The sequence below is a fragment of the Trachurus japonicus genome, chromosome 7, assembly GCF_045865225.1.
Source record: "Trachurus japonicus isolate A0001 chromosome 7, Traja_1.0".
NCBI lineage: Eukaryota > Metazoa > Chordata > Actinopteri > Carangiformes > Carangidae > Trachurus > Trachurus japonicus.
In genome coordinates, this window is record NC_140913.1 from 2,096,789 (window position 1) to 2,113,976 (window position 17,188).

General features: G+C 44.9%; 1 protein-coding gene across 2 annotated transcripts in view; it reads left to right on the top strand.

The window, feature by feature from the left end:
- Positions 1-17,188, top strand: part of plxnb3 (plexin B3) — an 84,374-nt gene that overhangs the window by 5,277 nt on the left and 61,909 nt on the right. Inside the window, exon 2 of one of the 2 annotated variants that reach the window (XM_085780780.1) lies at positions 15,512-15,569. The exons of the other annotated variant lie outside the window; for it this stretch is intronic. The gene's annotated coding sequence lies outside the window, so the exon portion shown is untranslated. The remainder of the gene's footprint in view (positions 1-15,511; positions 15,570-17,188) is intronic. 2 annotated transcript variants of the gene reach the window in all.

The following is a 17,188-nucleotide window of genomic DNA, read 5'->3' on the forward strand; positions in this document are numbered from 1 at the left end:
TGGGTTGGGCTCATCATCTCTTAGATTTATGCTAAGTTGGAGCAGTTGTGACTGTTTGTGCTGGGTCAGGTAACAGGTTAGTTGTACATTGGATTGTTTCACTCTTTATGCAGGTACAGCTCTCTGCTTTTTGTATTTGTGCTTAGTTAAGTTATTTTCTTCACTCCTTATATACTATGTTAGACCAGCTGTGTGTTTGACGAGCTGATTCTGAATACCTTAAAACAACAGAGGAATAGTGTATGTAGGTGTGTGTGTGGGTGTCATGTGTTGTACTGATTACCAGAAGATGGAAACAGACACAACAGAGCAACAGACTGATCAGAGAATGTCCTTTTACCTCGATATCAGATGATGTACACACACACATACAAATGCATTATGGGATTACATGGATTCTTTAGTTAAGGCTTAAACACGGCAGCTGGTTCCAGACTGGGACCCCTCTCCTTAGATGGTCTCAGTCTGGACCACCAGAAATCTGAAACCTTCAGTAATTCAGCTCAGCTGACCCACTTTGTCCCTGTCTGTGAGATAGAGTTGTTTTTAGAGGTAAATGCAAAGCCGCCGATGTGCGGTCCCATAGAGGCGGTTGTTTTTCGGCAAGGAGTCTCTTTTCAGCGTTTGCTTCGAAAACAGCTCCGTCTGGTAATGTTACACTATTACCTCATAGCGTGGTGAATGTGCAGCTCACAACTTGTCCACCAGAGCGTTTTGGAGTTGTTGGATTGTGTATTTGATGAGTTTTGAGGGAAAGGCGAAAAGTCCATTAGCCTCCGTAGTGTAGCTCTGAGCAACTCACGGCTCTGCTCTGCCGTTCTAAAAATAGCTTGCACCGACAATTAAAGGTAATGAACCTACTGCTATGACTATAGGGATTATGGCAATGGGAGAATTTGCCAAAATGTTGAAACATCCCTTTAAGGGTCCAGGTATAGGAACCAGGTCTAGGTTTGGGTTTGGGGACCAAGGAATGCATAATGTGAAAAAGGGTTCTGGCAACTACAGAGACCAACCTCTCTCTCTCTCTCTCTCTCTCTCTCTCGCTCCATGTGTGTGTGTGTGTGTGTGTGTCTGTTTCATCTGTTCCTGCAGATGAAAGAGTTGCTGGTTCGATTCCTCAGGGACTCTGAGCCAGCGGCCGCCTGCTGCTGTACCTCAGAGACACACACACACACACACACACACACACACATCCTCTGAGGGTGTGTGTGTGTGTGTGTGTGTGTGTGATCAGATCTCAATCTGCATTTCTGTTGTTGCTCTTGTTAAATTCTTCCAGAAGGTTTCTGGTCTTAAATCTACACTCTGTGGTTCTGCTCTTTGTCTGTCTGTGCTACTGGTCTCATCATCAGGCCACAACCCCAAACATGCATCTGGCCTGGTCTGGTGGGCCCAGGTTCCAGGCTGAACCCAGACCGTTGTGGATCTTTATGAGCTGGACCACTACAGAGTTTTAGGACTTGTGAGTCTTCACTGTGTGGTTCTACATTTGTGTTCTAGCAGGGTGAACCTGCACTGACAACGAGTGTGTGTGTGCGTGTGTGTATGTGTGTTTGGGGGTTGGGGTGGGTTGGGTTGGGGTGGGGGGCACCAGCAACCAGAGGATGTAAGGAAACAAACAAGAAACTCACAAAGAGGGTCTATTGTTGATCCCAGATTAGGGCGTGGTCTCTACAGATTATACACACACACACACAAACTCACTTGAGTGTGAATGAAGCGTCCTTGATCACACCAACTGCTGAGCCCCTCCCCCTCCCCTTCCCAGTGTGTCAGATCACACACACACACACCAACTCTGTAGCTAGAGGTGATATTAATAATCCATAAAGAAACTGGTTTCTCTGGATCGTTCCCCGTGGAGTCAACTCACACACACACACACACACACACACACACACACACACATACACACGCACACACACTCAGTGCCTGACAGACAGACAGTCTCTGCTGTATTTAAGGAGCTTGTTATATTTAAGAGGTTGTATTATATTTAAGGAGGTTTTCATATTTAAGGAAGTCATTATATTTAAGGGGGTTGTGTTATATTTAAAGAGTGAGGATGTGAACCTGTGACTCAGCGTGGTCTGGATCTCAGTCCACATTATGAGGTGGCTCATATTAACTCGCCTGCAGCATTAAAACCTGCCTGTGTTTGAGGTCAGACTTTTAGACCTGGGCTGGTTCTGGATTCAGGACTGCGTCCCAGGTCTCAGCACACTGAACCAGAACTACAGCTGGGAATGAAACTGCACAGGAGAGTGTGTGCATCACCTGCTGGAAACATGACACCTGGAGGCAGGTGTTGTGTATGTGTGTATTTTCATATTACTTTTTATAATCACACAAAAAGAAGACACCACAGTTTGTGTGTCTGTGTGTGTGTGTGTGTGTGTGCGTGTGTGTGCAGCCCTCCTTCACTTCCCTCTGATGGTCGAGGTTTCCATGGTGAAGATTGAGGTAACCATGGTGATGAGGAGTATGGCTGACGGCATGGTCGGAGGGACCTCAGAATGATGGTAATACCAACACGTGTGTGTGTGTGTTTAAAACGGGCTGTGATGAAAAATTCTCTTTGATGTTCAAGTGAAGTCGGAGTGCCTCGAAAACCAGAGAGAAACTAGTCAGCAAACAAGTCATCCAGGTACAAGTCAGCAAATCAGACATTCAGAGAGCAGCAGGGACCAGTCAGCAAGTCCCAGTCAGGTAGTGGGCCAGTCAAACCAGCCAGGAACCAGTCAGCAAGTCCCAGTCAGGTAGTGGGCCAGTCAAACCAGCCAGGAACCAGTCAGGAACCAGTCAGCAAGTCCCAGTCAGGTACAAGTGGGCCAGTCAAACCAGCCAGGGACCAGTCAGCAAGTCCCAGTCAGGTACAAGTGGGCCAGTCAAACCAGCCAGGGACCAGTCAGCAAGTCCCAGTCAGGTAGTGGGCCAGTCAAACCAGCCAGGAACCAGTCAGCAAGTCCCAGTCAGGTAGTGGGCCAGTCAAACCAGCCAGGAACCAGTCAGCAAGTCCCAGTCAGGTAGTGGGCCAGTCAAACCAGTCAGAACCAGTCAGGAACCAGTCAGGTACAAGTGGGCCAGTCAAACCAGTCAGCAAGTCCCAGTCAGGTAGTGGGCCAGTCAAACCAGTCAGGGACCAGTCAGAAACCAGTCAGGTACAAGTGGGCCAGTCAAACCAGTCAGCAAGTCCCAGTAAGGTAGTGGGCCAGTCAAACCAGCCAGGAACCAGTCATCAAATCCCAGTCAGGTAGTGGGCCAGTCAAACCAGCCAGGGACCAGTCAGCAAGTCCCAGTGGGCCAGTCAAACCAGCCAGGAACCAGTCAGCAAGTCCCAGTCAGGTAGTGGGCCAGTCAAACCAGTCAGGGACCAGTCAGGAACCAGTCAGGTACAAGTGGGCCAGTCAAACCAGCCAGGAACCAGTCAGCAAGTCCCAGTGAGGTAGTGGGCCAGTCAAACCAGGCAGGGACCAGTCAGCAAGTCCCAATCAGGTAGTGGGGCAGTCAAACCAGCCAGGGACCAGTCAGCAAGTCCCAGTCAGGTAGTGGGCCAGTCAAACCAGTCAGCAAGTCCCAGTCTGGTAGTGGGCCAGTCAAACCAGTCAGGGACCAGTCAGGAACCAGTCAGGTACAAGTGGGCCAGTCAAACCAGCCAGGAACCAGTCAGCAAGTCCCAGTCAGGTACAAGTGGGCCAATCAAACCAGCCAGGAACCAGTCACCAAGTCCCAGTCAGGTAGTGGGCCAGTCATACCAGCCAGGGACCAGTCAGCAAGTCCCAGTGGGCCAGTCAAACCAGCCAGGAACCAGTCAGCAAGTCCCAGTCAGGTAGTGGGCCAGTCAAACCAGTCAGGGACCAGTCAGCAAGTCCCAGTCAGGTAGTGGGCCAGTCAAACCAGTCAGGAACCAGTCAGCAAGTCCGAGTCAGGTAGTGGGCCAGTCAAACCAGTCAGGGACCAGTCAGGAACCAATCAGGTACAAGTGGGCCAGTCAAAACAACCAGGAACCAGTCAGCAAGTCCCAGTCAGGTACAAGTGGGCCAGTCAAACCAGCCAGGAACCAGTCACCAAGTCCCAGTCAGGTAGTGGACCAGTCAAACCAGCCAGGGACCAGTCAGCAAGTCCCAGTGGGCCAGTCAAACCAGCCAGGAACCAGTCAGCAAGTCCCAGTCAGGTAGTGGGCCAGTCAAACCAGTCAGGGACCAGTCAGGTACAAGTGGGCCAGTCAAACCAGTCAGCAAGTCCCAGTCAGGTAGTGGGCCAGTCAAACCAGCCAGGGACCAGTCAGCCAGGAACCAGCAATGAATGGGGCAGTTAGGAAACCAGTCAGTCAGAACCCATCAGTGAATCAGCCATTCAGAAACTAGTCAAAAATTAGTCGGCAAACCGGTCACTCATGAACCAGTCAGCAAATCAGATCCGTCAGGTACAAGTCCACAAACCAGTCAGCCAGGAACCAGTCAGCTAACCCTAACTCAGCAGTGAACCAACCGGTCAAAACCAGCCTATCAGGAACCAGTCAGCCAGGAGCCTGTAAACAGACCAGAGTCATGATAATAATAACATTTTGCCAAAGGTGGAAGGACAATGCCTGGAAACTGTGTAATACAGTGTTTCCATGAGTATCAGTGTGTGTGTGCGTGTGTGAGTCAGAGTCTTGCTGTGTGTGTAAACATCTCAGAGATCAGAGAGGCTGTTAACGAGCTGTATCTTACAGCTGTGTGCAGCAGGAAGACACTGAGCCGGCACAGAGATTAGTGAAAACTGGCTCCATGAACCACTAAAACCACTGCTCTTTATTCATCAGAAATATCTTTTTAAATGGAAGGGACCATGATCTTCCTGAATGCAGGTACGTGGTCTAGATGTTCCTGGAGTCCAGAATGTGCAAACAGGAGAAAGTTTAAAATGTGTTTTTTCCATTTTTCTCGGAACATCCTGCTGCTGAATGTGTATTGCAGACATTGGACATTTGGTCACTGTGCTTTAGTAATCATATTGTATCAACCAGGACAAACTGGTCTACAAACTGATCTAAAAATGTGTGAAAAGAGAAATGTGTGGCCAAGTTAAACAGATTTGTTTTCCAGACAAAGTTAGAGAGCTTCTGCCTCTCTAGCAGTGATGTCATCCACTCCAGTCACAGAACACTGCAATACACAGCCATTATAGACTTAAACTCTGATAAATCAAAAACAATAGAAGATATAAAAAAAGTTGAATATAAGTTCAATAAATAAAAATCCTGTAAACAACTGAACGATTGAAGTCTTTATCTGAAAGTATGCTGAAGTAATTGATGTTCAAAGATCAGTGGGTTTTTAGATTTGAACATTGTCTCTATTGACTTACACTGTAAAAAGAGTTTAATTTTTAAAAGTTGCATAATCCGATAATTTTGACAAAAAGTGTTGACAACTTAGTATAAAGGAGTATTTAGGCTGGTCAATAGAGGGCGCTAGGGCACTGCCCAAAAAAGACTTAAAAAAATAAAATAAAAATACTTTGTAAAGTATATATTTTTAGATGAGCAAGATTAAAGTGAGTTAAATCACCTGTAATAAAAATGTAGATTAAACATGTTGTACTTTGTCTAAAGTTACCGATTGGTCACGTGTTTCTCGTGTTATTTCTTCACCTGACGTTCTCAGTAAAGCTGCGGTCAACAAGTTAGTATTAGCTCCAAGAGTGTTATGTAAAGGATAATGTATAGTTCGGAGGTTAATGGAGAAATAAACCCTGACAGGAAGTATGGAACATGTATCATACAACCTGAAGGGGTTTATTCTGTTAACTATACATTATTCCGCTTATTACAAGGTTTACGAGTGAAATAATTAATTTGAAACATAATGCTGATCAAAATACGACTTTCATCGATTTGTAATTGCATCATTTAGCGAATCTGCAAGACTGGTCATGTCTGCTACCTGACTGGTTGTGCATTTGAAGCCTTTGATAATCAATCAGTGGATCGATAGATTACCATACAGTAGGCTACACGTGTTACGATGTGTGTATTGTGTGTAGTCGTATCTGTCATAAACAAGAGATTAACTTTACTGTTTACGGGGTGCGTTTGTGTCGTGGAGTCGCGGTGCCACCGAGACGAGAGGAGAGCTGTGACACCGGGTCAGAGGCTCTGATCGCAGGTTTGGTTTCCAGCCACGATGTGGAAGGAGCCTCCACTCTCTCTGTAACAAGTTACAAGTCATTTATCTAACATCACAGTTAGTCCGAAGCTGTTTAATGAAGATAAAATAAGGTAAATATCCTGCATAGTTTCTCTTTTCTGTCTTTTCTGTCTGTTATACTTGACAACGGTCATTATACAGAAATAACAGGGGGGTGGAGAACACGCCTTAGAATGGAAATCTGTGTTGTTTGGATGGCTCCTCCTTCATCAGTTTGGTCCAGTGAGACAGGTTTTGCGCCCAATGCCAACGTTGCATTGGGTTTTACGTGTGCTCTGATTTGTTGTGGTCTTACTCGATATCCGATATGGTTCGATCCGTTGACTGCAACTTAAAAGTAGTGCTGAGCAGAAACCAGAGACATGAGGATGTGGTTGTATTCAGAGAGCAGCCTTTAGGGGGCGCTGTCAGTCACCACAGACTGACCTCAGCTGATGGAGGGGGTTGACACTGTGTCTTTATTGAAACAAGCTCTGTGAACAAAGACCGCTGGGACAAAGGGATCTGAATTTAAATGAACTTTCTTGAAAGCTCGGGGTGAGCAATGTTAATGAACAGAGAAGCTTTATTTAAACACGGTCTCTGAACAGAGACAAAAAACATGACGTTCAGTGAAAAGATTAATTCAACAGATTGAACACAGAGCTTCAGTGTTTATGGGCTGCTGTCCCATAGCTCTGTCACATGACTGTCTCACAACTAATGACTAGGTTAGTTTGGTTTATTCACCTGAAGGCTGGGATCCACAGCGTATCCTGAGGTTGTCACAGTCTGTCACAACAATACTGCAGCAAAAAACCTCATTCATCCAACTTGTCCAAACAGTGGTAGGCTACTACTACACTATTGTCATTACTGTCACTATTATGCATCAGCTTCTCATTGAGCTCCAGACACCAGCTCTCCAGGAACAGTGTGTGCGTGTGTTTGAGTGTGATTGTGTATTCTTGTTAATGCTACATAGTGACGACCAACCAAAATACCTTTGAGTTCATTTTGGCCATTCCTCACTTTCTGTCACCCTGTAAATGGCATTTTGAGGGTTAAGACTTGGTTGTCAGGTAAGGCATGTAGTTGGGGTTGTTTTGGCAACGGGACATGGAAAGCATCATGTCACTGAATGTCCTCACAAAGATAGAGGTACAAGTATGTGTGTGTGTGTGTGTGTGTGTGTGTGTGTGTGTGTGTGTGTGTGTGTGTCCTTCTGTTTGGAGGAAGTCTCTCTTGTGTGGTGAGATGGTCTGTATTCACCATGGCTCTGTTTCCATTTCCTCTGCTGGAACAACCTCTTCCTTCCCTCTTCCTCTACATCTGTCTGTCTGTTTATCTGCGCCTCTCTCTCTCTCTCTCTCTCTCTCTCTCTCTCTCTCTCTCTCTCTCTCTCTCTCTCTCTCTCTATTTGTCAAATTAAAAGAGCCTTTATTGATTCAACCAAATCACACTGCAGACAAAATCAACAGTGGAGATTATTTTAACCTTGTATATATTTTCATACCTGTAACTCTTTGTATAACATTTGAGGTGTGCTTCTCACTCACCAGTTTATTTTCATTATATATTTAATTTATTTTTTCATATTGGCAGCACGATGGGGATGGGTGGGGGGAAAGAAAATAAGAAAAATGTTGTATGTTGAATATCTGATCATTGTTCATTTCTTCAAATAAAAACATGTTTAAAAAAAAAAAATCAACAGTGGAAAAGTAGTATACAGTAGAGCATATTAAAGAATTGGGCTGAACAAATTCCTGTCAATGTTTGATTGTTCCTTTAAAATGTCAGACTCTTCCTTTAAATGTCAGACTGTGGCGTTGAATGTCTCACTGTTGCTTTAAATGTCAAACTGTTGCTGTAAATGTCAGGCTGTTCCTTAAAACACTGAACTGTTCATTTAAACATTGACTGTTCTTCTAAACATCAGACTGACAGAGTGATCCTTTAAGTGTCGTACTGTTCCTTGTCTGACTGTTTTTTTTAAATGGTGGACTTCCTTCAAATATTGAACGGTTCCTTTAAGTGTCCGACTGTTCCCTTTAATGTTGAAAGGTTTTTTGAATGTTGGACTGTTCCTTTAAATGTCAGACTGATTCTTTAACTATTGAGCTGTTCATTTCAACCTTGATTGTTCCTTTATGAATCCGGATGGCTAAAATGATCCTTTAAATGTCTGGCTGTTCCTTCAAGTGTCAGTCTGTTCCCTTTAACATTGACTGTTTTTTAAAATGACGGACTGTTTCTTTAAATGTCGGACTGTTCCTTTCACTATTGGACTCTCACTTTAAATGTCGAACTGTTCCTTTAAGGACCCCCTTGTCTCACTGTGAATGTTCAGATTACAGACTGTGGAATAATGTGGTGTCACTGCCATCACAGTAAAGATTACACTGTCTGACTGTGTGTGTGTGTGTGTGTGTGTGTGTGTGTGTGTGTGTGTAATTGGTATGTTGGTTTGCAGCTGTCTTTAGTCACTGGCATCTGTTACACCCCCAACTTAGAAACACGCAGACACACACACACACTTGCATGCATGTTAACCAGCTCCTTGTTCTCATGTTTCTATGTAAATACAAAGAAAGAGAATCGAGAAAATTGAATCACCCCTTTGATTTTTTGATGATCAGCTAATCAGTTGAACGATTCATTGATTAGCTGAACAGTTGATTGATTGATTGATTGATTGATTGATTGATTGATTGATTGATTGATTGCCAATTTGAATGAAGCGTTGTTACATGGAGTTCAAAGTGGCTGGATCCAGGTAGCCTGAATCCCAGACTCATCCAGTCCCCGTGGATACATTACAAGCAGAAGTTCACAAACTCATTCCAGTAAATCCAGACCCGGGTTCAAGACCAAGATGTTGACTGGAGAGACCACCCGCTCTGACCCACATTAGTCTGTCCTCTAAGTCAGTCCAGTCATGGTGTCCGCAGACCAGATACCAGATTGACACTGAAACCAGTGACAGATACAAACAGGAAAACTGCATCAGAGCGCATATGGCTAAGAGAGAGAGAGAGAGAGTGTGTGTGTGTGTGTGTGCACGCTCTATATATGCAGATTACAGCTCTATAATGTCTCATTGCAGAGTTACAACCGTAAGATTAACTCCACAGATTAGTGAATGAAGGCAGGCAGCCTAATCTAGTGTGTGTGTGTGTGTGTGTGTGTGTGTGTGTGTGTGTGTGTGTGTGTGTGTGTGTGTGTGTGTGTGTGTGTGTGTGTGTGTGTGTGTGTGTGTGTGTGTGTGTGTGTGTGTGTGTTCAGGGTCAGGTTTAATGGGGATTAAATCCACTGGTGGCCTATTTGGAGGCTGCAGTTTTTATTTTTCTGCTCAGAAAGTAAAAATGAAACCAATGGAGTGGAGCCAGTAGATCCAGAGGAACCAGAAGAACCAGTTCAAGTCTCCGACTAAACTCTGTGTTCACTTTGATATAAACACCAGTTAGTTCTTCAGTCTGTCAACAATAAAGATGATAACGTCTGTTGATGAACTGTGTGATCAGTTGGACAGTAACATCATGTCGCCATGGTGACCTGCAGACCACCGACCACAGACCTGCAGACTGCAGACCACCGACCACAGACCTGCAGACTGCAGGCCACCGACCACAGACCTGCAGACTGCAGGCCACCGACCACAGACCTGCAGACTGCAGGCCACCGACCACAGACCTGCAGACCATCAGCAGATCCAGACCACATTTAACTGAGTGTATTGTCATGTTTAAATGTGGACTAAGGCCCTGGTTCTGATCAGGTTTATGGAGAATCTTAGTCCTGATGCATCTGTCAGCTGTGAGATAAAAGAGTCAGAAAATTAGCTTGAGTCATTAGTTGTAAAGTCTGACCCTCGATTAGACTGAATCAAAGAATCATATGTCCTCTAGGACACATCAGAGGGACACAACAACGTAGAGGAGGTCTTAATAAGGTCCTGTGGTCCAGTCTTGGTCTGTGGCTCTCTGTCCGGTGTTCCAGTCTGCTTCTGTCCTGTAGACAGTGGTCTTCAAACTTCTTGTGTCCTCTGTGGGCTCAGAGACCTGGTCTGAAGTGGATCAGATGTCTGATGATGATGGACTGAATTTTCCCGATCTTGATCCATGATCCTGATCCAAGGTGTTTCTGTGTGTCGGTCCTTGGGAGGCGAAGCAAGAGGAAGTAAAGTGACAGGAAGTGAGTGTGTTAACTGACAGAACTGATATTTACTGTAATGAATGAATCAGTGTGTGAGTGAATAGTCCCTCTGTGTGGGACTCTGACCTCTGACCCCGCTGTAGGACCAGTTCCTCTTGCACATGCACACACACTGCTGGACACACACACTGTTGATGTGATGTGGGTATGACAATAACCCACTAATCAGCCTCTTTTAGACCCTAGTTCTGGTCTGTCTGCTCCAAAGACAGAGTAGGAATGGTGGGGACATAGAGACTGGTCCTCACAAAGATATAATAAAAACAACACACACACACACACACACACACACACACACACACACACACACACACACACACACGTGGAGGTGTTTGTTGATCACTGGTTTTTGTCTTCAAGGACAACATTAGGCTCAGCTGGCTGTGTGTGTGTGTGTGTGTGTGTGTGTTGTCCTTCAGACGGTGCAAACATCTGACAGACTATAAAGCTCCTGAATGAGTGTCTGTGTGTATTTGTGTGTGAGTGTGAGTGGCTTGTTGCCGTGGCGTTGGATGCTGACAGTGTTGCTCAGGTGTGAGGTTTATAAAGCCTTTCTCTACAATAACCTTGTGTTGTCTGTCACATCCATTACTTTTACACTTGACTGAGCGACTGTGTGGACTCATTTACATGGTGATGGTTTGGTTCCTACTCAGACCCCAGACCGGGTCAGGACTGGGTCTGAAGGATCTGAATAAAAAGAGTTTATGGTTCCAGCAGTATAAACATGGTTTATCACAGCTGTGTGTCAGGCTCGGGCACAGCGCCACCTGCTGGTCTAGTCTAAAGACTGATGATGAGGACTGATCAGTCCAGGTCTGATGAGGAGGTCTTTTCTGGATCACATCTTCAGGCTCTGACTGTTATGTGATAAAACAACATGTTTACCTGTGACGTGGACTCTGGTCCTGATGGAACTGGATATCATCTGATCCAAGACCAGGATCTGACTGTGTTAGCATTAACAACAGTGAGAGACAGGAAGCAGCTGATTAATCAGAGCAGCTGAGTGTGATAGATCATCAATCAATATGTGCAGTGATTGATTATCTGTGCTCATTAACTCATTACATGCTGCAGAGGATAAACAGGAAGTGATTCATTGCTTGACCTGAGTCGACCCTGAGAGCAGATGGTCGATGAACAGTCTTCAGAGGGGCGCCTGAACGCACCGTCAGGTTTACAGTGGGTGGTGGGGGATGGCGCACAACCACTTCATCAAGGTTTCTTCACACTGAAGTTGTTTGTCGATTATTGCTCAGCTGGACTTGTTAAAGCTCTTGTTATTGACTGAAGCTCCAGATTCTCTGTCCTGTCCTGGGGTTGTGTGAGGTGGTTGTGTACAGTTGTGTTATCACCTGCAGACAGTGAATAAATCCAACATCTATTCTAGTTGTTTATTCAACAACTATTCCTAGCTATTGACTTCTCTATAGATCCCGTTTTTCCCGGGAAATTCCTTTATTTTAAAGCAGAAGTAAGCGATCCGGTGGTTTTGTCTAATTTCCTGTCAGCCGATGGAGTTAACAGTCCTCGCCCTCGTCCCTACGTCACCACATTCACGCACATCCCTTGGCTGCACACACAGAGAGGACCGCCCCTTTATGCCGTTCTCTCTCCTCATTGGATAAAGGTTGTTTTCTCCTTGGCTTACAGCAGAGCAGAGTGACTGACAGACCCGTGTTTCAGACCAATAGATAGAGTTTCAACACTCTATCTAAGTGATTGCTGTCGGAAGATAGAACTATTTAAGACTTATATTATCACAAATATTCCACTTACTTCTGCTTTAATCATCTGTCCCGCCGTCTTCCTGTTTACATATTTTCCCGTAAATATCCTGTGTTTCCCCTCCGGGCCAGCAGGTGGCAGTACAGTAGTTGTAGCGCCTGAACGCATGAAGATTCGCAAGATTCAAGTCGCAAGAGTCAAGAATCACAAGTGCGAGCGCGAAACCCCATTTACAGACTACAAGATTTTCACAGCTCCTGTACTTCCTGAATGTAGGTGGGCATCTTTATTTCATCATGTCCACCACTACTGGATGAAGTGATTATTGATTATTGATTAATCACTTCACCCAATAGTAAAGGACAGGAAATAAAAATGCCCACCTAAGGGACAGCGTTTAACTCACTTAGAGCTGCCGCCCCATGTAGAGGCTACAGTCCTCACTGCAGGCAGCCCCGGTTTGAATCCTGCATCGGGCAGCCCTTTCCTGCATGCCATTCCCCCTCTCTGCCTCCCCGTTTCCTGTCTATCTCTCGACTGTTCTGTCCATTAAAGACAATAAAAAGCCCCCAAAAATACTTTAAAGGGATAGTTCAACATTTTGGCAAATTGGCCCATTGCCATAATCCCTATAGTCATAGCAGTAGGTTCGGTGTAAGCTATTTTTAGAAGGGCGGAGCAGAGTGGCAGGCTGCTCAGGGCTATGTTATGGTGGCTAAGGGAATTTCTTGGTTTCCCTCATCAAACTCATCAAATACACAACCCAACAACTCAAAAACGCTGTCGTGGACAAGTTGTGAGCTGCACAATCACCACGCTATGAGATAATAACGGAACGTTACGAGACGGAGTTGTTTTAGAGGTAAATTCATGCAAAACCACTGATGTGCGTTGCGTTCAGGGACAGTTTTTCAGCAAGCAGATTCTGTATTTGCCCTGTATTTACCTCGAAAACGGCTCCGTTTCGTAACGTTCCATTATTATCTCATAGCGTGGTGAATGTGCAGGTCACAACTGCAAGCGTTTTGGAGTTTTGGGATTTTGTATTTGATGAGTTTGATGAGGGAAACCAAGAAATTCCTTTAGCCTCCATAGCGTAGCTCTGAGCAGCCTGCTGCTCTGCTCCGCCCCTCTAAAAATAGCTTACACCGACAAATAAAGTTAACGAACCTACTGCTATGACTATAGCGATTATGGCAACGGGCCAATTTGCCAAAATGTTGAACTATCCCTTTAAAAAGCCCTAATTACAGGCAGTAGGAGCTGTGAAAACCATCTTGTAGTTTGTAAGTGGTTGTCTAGGGGTCATTTACAGTGTCTTGTACACATTTCAAAAAATATAAGGGGTCATGGGTGGTGGGACTGCCCGCGGTGGGGTCGTGGATGATTTCCCTTATTTTCAAATCCCAATGTTGATGCGTATGCTATAGGATGTTTGACACGGTTACACTCTGGCAGTGTACTGTGCTGCTTCCTCCCCCGACTGCAGGTTCTACCTGACTATACATGACTACCTCACACAACCTGAACTGTCACTCCGAGCGTCACACAAACACATGGTGGTAAACGCAATCTGCTGCTGATCACAGCGATCACGTGTCAGAACAGGTGTCCTCAGGTACAACGACTTGCAACCGTCAGTAAAGACGGGGGGTGTGACCTAAACCAAAGAAACATTCACCAACATAAAACTTTGATTTCCCATTAAATTTAAATGAATGTGCAGTTAAAAAAAAAACTTATCACTAACAGGTTTTGATCATCTTGAAAATTATAAATAAATGAAATTATAAATAGGCAACAACCCAACAAGAAATCTGAAATGAATCTTTCAAAGTTCCCATGGACGTAAAGGCCCTTCACATGCAAAAGGCCAGTGGAGTCCTGTATGGTAATATGTACTGACAATAAATGACAATGTTGTGAAATACAAGCTTTGTGGAGTGGAACTGAGATACAGCTGTAAAAGAGCAGGTGCGATGCCTAATGATTTGAAAGGGACACATCATGAGCCCCAAAGCGTTGCTGGCAGCAGTGCAGGTCCCCAACAACAGACATTCAGCTTCACGCCAAAGTGTGAAAAAGCACAAAAAGTGAGGAAATCACATCACTGATCACAGAAATGGTCACATGTGATGTTCTAAGGGCAGAGGACGTTGTGATGATGCTATGTGAGGCCCTGTTTGTAAAAATGGGCTATACAAATAAAATTGCCTCGCCTTGCCACGTGATAAGCAGCAAAGTTTTTCTCTTTCATCACTACATTTTTTCTCATGATTGTTGATAGTGTTTGTCTCGAGGCTGAACTGTATGTATGACTCTGTGGTAGAACTGAATTCACACGCTCGCCTCTAAGCCGCCTTTCTGGGTTCCAGCTTCGGCCCAATGTGCACACTAGGTTGATTGGAGACTCTGTGAACGCCAGTGTGTGTGTGGGTGTTGTTTGTGTATATCAGCCCTGTGACCAGTGTTGTGCTAGTTACTGAAAAATAGTAACTAGTTACAGTTACTAGTTACTTCATAACTGGTTTGGGGGGGGGGGGGGGCGATCGTAGTGGAAATAATGAAAGTAATGGCAAACAAACACTGCATATCTCCAAAATCAGGCAGGTTTCCAGGATGCCAAGTCGCCTACTCATTTTAATGTAACAATTGCAGATGAGAACCGGTGTCAGAAGGGAGCATTCTCCATAGACCCCCATGTTAAAATCACTGACTTTACATCCTCAACAAACATGATCAAAGCCTGGTGTCAGAACGTTTTTTGGTCTCAACCGATAGTTTCTACCCCCGCACACACTCTGAGGGGGGTGAATTTTTTTTTAACTCTACCGTTTTACTATTATTAGGTTTAAAATTCTGGCCAATTAGGGCGCGGAAACGTTGAGTGACAGGTCCGGAGCGGTCTGTGGACAGCTGCTTCGAGGCCAGTGGGCGGGTTCTCAGCCGGCCAATCCAACATGGCGCTGTTCAGGCCGCCATATTTGAGTCACAAAAACGACTCTCCAAAACCAATGGGTGACGTCACGAATGCTACGTCCATATTTTTTACAGTCTATGACCCCGCCTCCATACTGTCAGATGGGATTGGCTCCACCCCCCTGTGACCCTGCGGTTTAGACAACGGCTGTATGGATATGGATATTTGGATTTCACATGGAATTTAATGTAAATTTCTGAATGGTTAAACAGTTAACCGATGAAACTATGGTTCTTTAAACGTAAAGAAAGTATCCATTTGTCACAACCCCAGCGGAAACAGATGTGAAACTGTCCTGGAGTCGTTTCCAACACGGCCTCACATCAGGAGGTTTACTGATGTGATTGGTTTGATTGATCTGATCTTCACCTGTAGTTACCGTGTGTCTGTGTTTGTGTTCCTACAGGAAACGTCCTCCTGATGAAGAAGGTTCCTCCTCAGCTTCCTCAGCGCACACACAGCAGGTAGGTGCAGATCTAATCTCTCTGTCTGCTGACGCAACTGCTGAGTCAGGGCGTCCATACAGTTACCATGACAAAATAGTGACCTCACACACAGCTGCCACATGGCGACCGATGATGTCATCAACACTGACCGAAGTGTGCCGCGCTGCTGTTCATGTTTTAATGATGGTGCAGGTCCAAGTGCCCGTTCAGTGATTGGTGATGGATGCAGTGATCTGATTGGCTGTTTGAGAGGAATCTGCAGATTCTGCCTCATTGACCTAAAATGTGTGTGTGTTCATGTTTGTGTGTGTGTGTGTGTAACAGAGCACTCTTTGTTGTTGTGTGTCTCTCAGTTGACAAAACAAATTGTGACACTGAGTCTTTGTGTTGTTGTAAGAACATGAGCACACGGTGAAATCGTCTGAGGCATCGTCATGGTAACGGGTAAAATCTGTGAAAGTTTTTGGTTTTAACTCATTTGAAATAAGTTAAAATTTATTTTCCTTCCAGTTTGAAATGCAAACATCTAACAACCCCTGTAATCCATCACAGGAAGCTGATCAATGAATCAGACCTCTGACCAATCAGCTCACAGTCACACGTTGTAGTCAAACAGGGAATTTTCAAAAAAAAAAAAAAGACATTTCAGTGCTTCATTCAGTGTTCATCATCAGACTTTCACACACGCATGCACACACACACACACGCGCCTATATGCACATTTCCTCCCAATTACTGCGTGTCACCTTTCACCTCCCCTCCCCTCCCCCTGCATTCATTACTCCGCCTGGTTGGTTCGTCTCTCTACAAGCTGCTTTTCACCCCTCCCATCACCCTCCATCACCCCCTCTGCCTCCTCCTCCTCCCCCCTTTAAAGCCTCTTCACTTGTCCTTCAGCTTTTGTTTCTGCTTGAAAGCCTCAGATACCTAAAAAAAACAACACACACCACACCCTGCAACATCTAAAATAAAATATAATAAAATGAAAGTGAAGCCCCACACTGGAGGATTTGTGCGTGATTTCTTATCTAATGCACTTTTTTTTTTTTTTGATCAGTAAAATACAATCCATTCATCCGCAATAAAACATATTTATAAATGAGGATGTAACAACATGATACGACATGTAATCTCAATGGAATGAAAAAAAAAATCTGTTTATTTTTGAAAGGTTCAAGACCTGGAGGAGCCTGTTAGAGTATTTTTTATTACTGTTGTTATGAATATAGTTGTAGTAGTTGTTACTACAGGCAGCAGCAGCAGTGACCCTGCAGAGCGTCTGGAGCTGCACAGCGGCCTGTGATTGTTCCGCTCCGTGACTTTCTCTTTGACTTAATGCAGATATAAAATCACATCATAGACACAATATTTATGTCTGCTGCTCCACCAGCTGTCTACACACACACACACACACACACACACACACACACACACACACACACACACACACACACTGTTAGACCTCAGGCTGTATGTGTGTGTTTTCTCTTTGTGTGTTTGATTGATGCGTGTGTGTGTGTGTGGTGCATGTGACCCTTGGTGTGTGTGTGTGTGTGTGTGTGTGAGATTAATATTACATGAGGCTCCTGATGAGAGGTGGACAAACACTCCCAGCTGAGCTCTATAACACACTCACA